The sequence below is a fragment of the Condylura cristata genome, unplaced genomic scaffold (genome assembly GCF_000260355.1).
Source record: "Condylura cristata isolate star-nosed mole 26May11 unplaced genomic scaffold, ConCri1.0 scaffold00008, whole genome shotgun sequence".
Taxonomy (NCBI): Eukaryota; Metazoa; Chordata; class Mammalia; order Eulipotyphla; family Talpidae; genus Condylura; species Condylura cristata.
In genome coordinates, this window is record NW_004567109.1 from 44,379,131 (window position 1) to 44,386,033 (window position 6,903).

Consider the following 6,903-nt stretch of genomic DNA (forward strand, 5'->3'; position numbering starts at 1 on the left):
GAATGTTGCTTGGAAACACAATATAAGGCAATTTTGTGACATGACAACTAAAAGCATTGATGTACAAGTGATTTGCATTCTCATGTGTACAAAGTCTTCTGAACTTTGCGTTGATCTGATCGCATCTGGAGCACTATGCTTACATGACAGGGTTGCACCTCAAGATAGGTCTCAGTCACTGGCATTCTCTAAATTCTGAGACAAGGCCAAGTTCTGGAGGTTGTGCCCTGGAAGCCCACATCATATTGTCAAAGGTAATGGAGAAACATTCTTTCTTATCTGTAGTAGGAGCGTGTAGAAAAGAAAAATTCAGCACATTTATAGCTCTGATGAAATCTTTACTGCCTGCTTCTCCCTTCTTGCCATGAATCTTCCTTCTCATGCCCTGGTAGTGAGTGAGGGCTTTCCATATCCTCCGTGCATTCCAGCACTTCTTTCTAGGATGTGTTTGGGACTTGCAGGGGGTGTCAGGCACTGGGCACCACAGGCAGTTCCAGGATGCACTGTTTACATAGACAATGCTGAAATGGCGCCCCCTGCAGGCCTGTAGCTTGGCAACCTTGTTTGCACCTATTGTTTTATTTTCTGCCTGATTGCTCTGCTGAAATTAAGACAGAAAAGTCTGTCTCATTTAGTGCTTGTTTTATTCTTTGCCTATGAGACTTTTGCTGAAATGAAAAGAGAAAATGTCTGTTTCACTTACTTGTGGGTATTACTTTCACTGCTGCAAAATAAAAAGAGTTACATTTTAAAATGCAATATAAAAGTTTATTAAAATGTTGAACACTCTGGAAACCATTTCATAGGAGAAGGCTTTGAAATAAATGATGATGCCCATGCTAAACATGACAGGGTTATGCAAAATATCGGTGTCACCAAATATTTGAAAGAAGTTTCTATAGAAAAGAGATTGAGAAATTTCATAGGAAATCATTAGGAGAAGCTATGAAATAAGTGTTGATTTAAAAACAAAGAACTTTCCAGATCAGAAACCCTTCAGCAACAACCTGATGTGACAAAGCACACTTTAGAACCATTACAGAGGACCTGTCCCATGTGCAATGAGTAATGCTTGATAGGAGAGTGCTCATTATGCTCATTACTTCTAAAAGGGATGGGACATCAGAAATATTCTTGTGATGATCCTCCCACAGAGCTACACTGATTGATCTAAGTGGATTACTAAGAAGTTTCTAGTAAACTCCGACTCTGTGTTGTATATACAGAGACTATCACCGTCCCTTAGGAATCTCCACTTGTCCTGGAAGAAGATAACCCTTTCACCTGCCTCATACAAAGTTGAGGCCTATAAAAGGTGCTTACTCCAAGCCTTTTATGTGACAGCTTCAAAGCTTTGATCGGGTCTTGTATAGCTATGCAAACGGTCATAGTGAGTTATTGGTTTAGGACATTATTTATTTTTTTTATTCCTGGGAAGGCCCAAGAATCTCTCTTTGAAAAGTGATGAGATTAGAAACAAAAAGTCTTACATTGCTTTCTATGTTATATGTTCTGTCGACACCACTATGAGATAGCTGTATGACCTAGAATGTTCTTCCTGCTTACGGTCTGAAACCCAAGGAAGGAGAACCTCAGACACTGGGAAAGGCTATCCTGCAGTCCCCATGCCTGTCTGGGTTTCTGGGCTCAACTGCTTGTTGCCTTCTAGAAATTATCTTTGAGGATGACCACGTATTCTGGTTCTTTCAAGAAGCTAAAATGTCAGATGTTTGGGTGAAATTTTCTAATCTTTACAACACCAGGTAGGTAAAACAGAAAATACCTGCAGTTCATGTTCTGCCCTCTGGTTTCCAGTATGACTGCAGGTCAGGACTGGAATGGCTCTGGAAAGGAACTGTTTTTTGGGTAGGAAGCCCATGTACACATTTCGATCTCTGTGTGAGCCAGCAGAGCTCAATCGGGCAACTGAAGATAAAGTATGAATATCTTTACTGGTGAGAAGATTTCAGGAGGTCAATTAGGCTTCTGCTCTCCCCCTCTCTCCCAACATGCAAGTGTTCTGCAGGAACCTCAGAGCACAAGCCTGGGCATTCCTCTCTCCACCAGATGACAGACCTAGGAAAGCAGTTGGACCCCAGGTAATTCCACCCCTCTTTGGGCAGGGAGTGGATTTTTCTTCTAAAGAGTAAACAAAAGTACTCAGTGCTGACTTGAATGGGAAAGACTTTCTTGGGAAGGAGCGGAGTCCTAAATAACTCAGGAAAGACAGAAACTGGGCAGTAAGTCCAAGGACATTTTCCCTCATACTAGGGGAAAGGTCATATTTACTGTATAATTTTAAGTATCTTTCCCTGACTAAGGTATAAACTCTTCAGTACTCAGAGCCTCTGATATCAGCCCTGTTTTTAGATATAAATTCCCACAGCTTGTTCATATGGGCTTTGATTTTGATACAGTTTGGTTAAACCAGAAAGCAGTCCAAGCACCAAAAAAAAAGTGACAGAGGCAGAATAATTTTGTTTCACTGTGTGGGTGAAAGTGTCTAAAAAGAACAAATGTAGAAAACACACACACACAGAGAGATTGAGATATCTGTGGCTAGTTATAAAAGTGCTGATATAATCCATGGATATAATAATAATGTGTTTTAGAATCATGAATGTTCTCTAAAAATCATAGACTAGTCACAGTCAGTCAATCTTTACATTGTTCTAGGTTGAGGAGACACATGATGAACATCAGGGCTTATCCATTGCTTATACTTACTTAGCTGCTGCTTGAACCGCTCAGCTATTCAGAGAAATCCATCAATGTGAAGAAGCAGCCACATGATGAAATGGCCAGCCAAAGCATGCCAGATGGCTTCCAGCCTGGGCCGCCCCCACACACAGATGGGTGTCAGACAAGGTCGGCAGTGGGCCCTAAGTCGGCCGTGTTTTTCCTGTGCTAGGATGGTCAATGATGCAATTCGCATCGTGAACACCTGGGTGAGAATGTGCGGCTTGCTCATCCCTGGAGCACGTTGCTCTCATCAGCTTGCTGGCCTCGCTAATGTCTTTGGGGCAGGCGGGTCCTGTGCTAATGATGAGGAACTGGAGGGTCACATAACTGGGGATAGATATGGCTGTCAATAATTTCTCAAATCTGGCACCACCGTACAGGCTGACAGTCCGTATAAAAGCTAAGGTGATGTTTTCAGTTGCCCCAGGCAAATCAGGCAAACAACCACAAGTTACCATCAGTAGCACTGAGTTCAAAGCCATAGCCCATTCCTTCTGCCTATGTAGTCTGTTATCTAATGACAGGTCCTCTGCTTTGCTTTTCTGTGGTTCTTTGAGCAGCCACCAGTGGTGGAGCTCATTATGGGAGCAAGGAATAACAACCCATATTAATAAATCCAGCTTACTTAGGGGAATTTGACAGACAGTGTTTGTGGTGATAAAGCATCTGATTACAGATAAAGGCCAAAGTGAAAGATTGCCCTGCTGTCCAGTTTCTTTTTGTAGACGTGAAATTTAGTTCATTACCATTACCTCCCGGAATAGCATTAATTCCACTCTATACAAAACATCAAACGGCAGCACCGCTAACCTTGTCAAGGAATAGAACTACTAATCAGCAATTTATATACTATTTGACCTGCCTGTTTAGTAACTGGCAATAATTTTATTCCAACAGCTATGGAATTAAGGAAGTTATGCAGGAATGCATAAGAAAATCTGTGAAAGTTATAATCCAATGCATAGAATATTGATAATATTCTAAAGGGTTTGAGTGGTGCTGATCCAAACTGCTACAAATTTTTTTAGTAAGGAAAGTTTAATTTCCTCTACTACTTGGTTTCTTTCAAGAAGCAAATTCCTCACATATGCTATATATAAAGGCCACAACATATAAAAAGAAGGAACAAATCAAAGACGTACACTGCTGTTCCGTTTGCTTTAGGCGACTTCTGCTGAATGGTCTTGGGATTTCCTATCTCTTTTTCTGTTTGTTTGTTTGTTTTGGTACTCCTTTTAAATCTAACCATGTGAAATCCATTACATTAATAACACCCTTGACTCCAATGCATCCAAAAGTAGGTACATGAAAAAAACATGCATTGCCTGTCCAGAGCCAATTATTTCTGGAAAGGAAATCACAAATTATTAAATAAGTATAATTCTGTGCATGGATTGTAATAAATAAGCTTTGAAAAACAGATCACTAATATTGCCAGGTATAGTGACTAACCTTTATTTATTTAGTAGCTATCCACTGAGCTCATACCATCTCCATAAATGTCATCTTCTAAACCTGGTTTTGGGGGGGGGGAAAAAACAAAACTTAAAAGTCTCATTTCTTTCCTTCAGGAGAAAGCTTCCACCAGGAATTTGTTAGCAAACAAAGCCAGAGCTCTATGGAAGCACTAATTCTAAGTCTTCTCTACTACAAGTTACCTGGATGAATACAACTTCCATAAACTTCAGCCATTGAAAGTTCCTTCCATGTTTGGGGATGGTGATAACGGCTCTGAGATCTCTTCATATTGGAGATACAGTCATTGGTACCTGGTGATGTCTGAGAAAGGAAGGGAATGTGAGAAGGGAGCTGTGTCGGTGGTGTGATCACTAGGAGCTGATCTGTCCCAGCAGATGACAAACAGCGGTGCTTACATAAAGGGTCCCGGGCTTACCTGCTGCAGGGTAGATGCTCAATAAATGCCACCTTCACTGTTGCTCCCCTCCCCCCATGACTACTTGATGTTTACCTATCAGTAGTGTTTTCAAGAAAACAAAATGTGTTCATAGGCATTATCTGATTTGACTCTCACACCACCATTTGGGGCAAGGCTTTATTTTATATTTGAAAATGCTGAGAGGTCGACTCTGCGTCTCCCTAGGTCACACAGCTAACACCTCTAGAATTCATAATCCACATCTGATTCCAGAACTTATCTTTTTACTTCTCTGAACTGCAAACATTGAGTAGTGTGTCCCTGAATATTTTCCATGTTTCTTTAAAATTCTATTTCTTGTCTCTGTTCACATCTTCAAGGGTCTTTGACCTCCCGGTGTTTCTGCTGCTGTGTGTGTCTTCAGGTTCCCCTCGTTCTCAGTTTGCAAAAGCATTATATGTATGAAGTTCCCAGGTCAGTGGTGACCTTTGTGGAGGATCTTTAAAGTGAAATATGCCATACAAACAAAGCACACTTGATTCTGGGTCTTGTTTTTCCTCCAAGTGCTTTATTTAGCTCAAACACCAAACACAATTTGCGATTTGCATGCGATGAAGAGAAACAGTGTAGCTGCAGCTATCCTATGCCATGGCCACTGTGAGGTGCCGACTTCTGTGTTCACATTTTTTTGTGTTCTTAACTTGATGCCCTATCTGGGAATTTTTATTTCACTCTAATTTTTTTTTTTTTTGAAGGCTTCTACTTTGGCAATCTCGGTTGGAATGCTACATTAGAAAAACTTTTCACAGAAAAACTGAAGGTTAAATCAGTTTTATTCTGTAAACAGTGCCTAAATTATCGTCTCCTTCCCATAACAACCCAATTAATATGTTAGAACAAAACTGAAAAGCCAAAAATTCTGTGCTGAAAACATAGAGCTAGTGCGACACCTTCTGGTGAACAGTAAATTGCACTTTGTTAATAGCAAAAAGTGAGAGGTCAGGCAAGGGTCCCGTGGGACAGATTTTATTCTAAAAAACCTATCTTTTGTGAATGGTTCATCTTAGTCTGACTGACAGGCAGTGGCACTGCTCAGAGAGGAAGGTATGATTCTTACATGCAAAAATCTAACCGTCTCTTGAAGAGGTGTCTCTCTCTCTCTCTCTCTCTCCCCACCTAGCTCTAGAGATTACAGTGGAGCGTGTGTATACTATAATTAGGCTGGGTGCATTCAGATGCTACTGAGCCCCACAGAGGCAATTTTCCTCAGATGGATTGAGTAGAGTTCAGTGATGCCAAATCCTGAAGAATGACTAGGTTTTACGAGAGATGGGAAGTGGGACCTGCGGAAAGAAAGGTGCTATGCATTGGAGTCTCTAGGGACAGAATGTGCATAGGGCTAAGAGGCCCAGGGTGTACTTCAGGGATAGGAAGACATTTCAGTATAGCTGGAGCATAGACATCATTGGGAGTGCAACCACCTAAATGACTTTGAAAGGTCAAATAAAGTGTTTGGCATCTGCGCTTTAAGCCTCAGGGGCCCATTGAAAGCTATCAGCATAATGGGCACATGGTCAGGGTTTCTCCTTAGAAAAATCACCCTGGCTGCAATGTGGAGGGAGGAAGACTAGTTAAGGTCAGGAGGGTAAAATATGAAGCTCTTAAATGAGTTCTAGAGATGAGTCTGAATTATCACAGAGAATGTGGGATGTGTGGTGTTTAGGAAAGAGCATCAGCCAGTACTAGAGCATCTTCCGATGTAGGCTCTGAGAAAAATTTCAGAAGATATTTTATGCTTACATGGTTACAAATGAAAGCAGCATTTCCTGAAACAAAGAGAGAAAGCCCTGCCTTTGAATATCTTCCCTTTCATTATACGTGATCTTAGGGAAGAGTTAAAATAGTTCTCATTCAATAAGGGCATAATTTAATTGCTCCACAAATCCAAGCATGCAATTTTACAAACTAAATTTGGAGTTTCAAAAAGTATTGATCGCACCTGAAAACATTTAATGAAAGTAATTTGGAAACAAGGGCCCAAAGACACCAATTTGCATCAACAGTGCTTAAGTACTCCCATAAAAAACAGACCAAAGGTCCTTAGGAAAGGTAGATCAGTATTATGCATTTTAAAGGGAGGCTGAACATATTTTAATTAATGGCTATAATTATAAATTAAAAAATTAGATATAATGTATAAGTGGCCATGTTTCTGTGCTATCAAAGTAAGTCTAAGGCATACATTTGTCATTGAGTATCAATCACACAAGGAATGTGCTTATATT